The sequence below is a fragment of the Phalaenopsis equestris genome, unplaced genomic scaffold (assembly GCF_001263595.1).
Source record: "Phalaenopsis equestris unplaced genomic scaffold, ASM126359v1 Scaffold232999, whole genome shotgun sequence".
NCBI lineage: Eukaryota > Viridiplantae > Streptophyta > Magnoliopsida > Asparagales > Orchidaceae > Phalaenopsis > Phalaenopsis equestris.
Window position 1 is genome coordinate 122349 of NW_018250955.1, and position 1932 is coordinate 124280.

Here is a 1932-nt window from a genome sequence, read left to right on the forward strand (position 1 = left end):
TGCCAGTGTTTAGAAACGGGGTTTAACAGTGTTGCAGAAAAACAAACATACCCGTTTTCTCTCATTTCCTAGTCTTCAGTTTCATCCGTTAAATATAGGTAAATTTCATTCATCACGTTTCTTGTCGGGATGAAGTTGGAATAATGACAAATAGGAACGTTCTTGATCATATATAATTCATTGATCCGTGCAGGATTAAAAGTTATCCATCTACCTTGCACATAGACGACTCCCTGGTTGATTCCATGCAAATTAGCATAAAATTCCTTCACCACAAAAACAACCACAACGGCGATAGTGTAGCACAACACTTCCCATCTTCGCCGCACAATCATCTTTTTAATTGTCGTTGATGGATTGTTCAATCCTTGATTTACAAATCCTTGTTCCTTGATTAATCTTTTCTTTGTCAGTACCTTGTTGAAGATTCACCGCGCTTCCGCACTAATGAACTTTCTCCGGTTGAACACTCACATTCTATGGTTTTTCAGAGGAATTGGACGCCATAGGGACAATTTTGGTGGAGTTTCACTTCGTTCTTGGGGAAATATGAACATAGGAATCGAATTTGGAGGTTTAAAAGGGGTAACTCCCGCCTAAAATTGCCAAAAACCGCCCATTCAAACTCCAAAAGCCGCCATCCCGCCGGTCTCGCTGTCGGCGGCGTCGAGGGCGCCCACTATGGGTTGCCTGCCATAAAGCGCTTGGTTTAATGTCGTCAGCCCGACCTATTCACGTATTATTCAAGTTGACTGATCATTAAAACCTATTTAAAATTTGGTCTTTTACCCTCAAATTATGATTTTAATCTATGTCCATTTACTTTAAATCTATTTTCAGTCTTTTGATCTTCAATTTCAACAGCTCCGTAAGTATAAACTTGAGTCACAGTAAAGGGTCCTAACCAACGAGACTTCAATTTCCTAGGGAATAACTTCAGCCTTGTATTGTAAAGCAAAACTTCTTGTTCTGGTTCAAAGTTTTTCTGGTTAATCTTCTGATCATGCCATAACTTTAGTTTCTCCTTATAAATTTTGTCGTTATCATAATATTCATTTCTTAATTCTTTCAATTCATTCAATTATAACAATCTCTTCTCACCAGCATCTTTCAAATTATAATTGAATTCTTTAATCGCCCAATATGCTTTATGCCCCAATTCTACTCGTAAGTGATAAGTCTTTCAAAAAATTAGCCTGTAAGGTGTCATTCCGATAGGATATTTATAAGCAGTCCTGTAAGCCCATAATGCGGTATCCAATCTAGTGGACCAATCTAATCTACTAAGGTTTACAGTCTTTTCAAGTATTTGTTTAATCTCTCTATTAAAAACTTCAGCTAACCCACTAGTTTGAGGGTGATAGGTAGTAGAGATTCTATGAATAATATTAAACTTTTCTGCCAATCTCTGATTATTTTTTTTCCTAAAATGGGATCCTCCGTCAGTGATAATCATTCTTGGCATTCTGTATCTAGTGAAAATATTTTTCATAAAAAATCTTGAAACACTTTTAGTGTCACAACAAGGAAAAGCTTGTGCTTCAATCCACTTTGAAATGTAGTCTACTGCAATTAATATGTATAAGTTCCCAAATGAAGGAATAAATTGTCCCATAAAATCTAATCCCCAAACATGAAAGATCTCAACTTCTAACATAAAATTCAGAGGCATTTCATTTCTTCTAGATATATTGCCTACTCGTTGGCATCGATCACAAGTTTTTATGTATCTATAAACATCTCAAAAGATAGTAGGCCAATATAATCCAGCTTGTAAAATTTTATAAGCAGTTTTATCAATCCCAAAATATCCTGCAAAATCAGAATCATGACATTTCTGAATGATCTGCTCATTTTCTTCACAAGGTACATATCTCCTCATAATAAGATCCTTACATTATTTATATAAATAAGGCTCATCCCAAAAATATG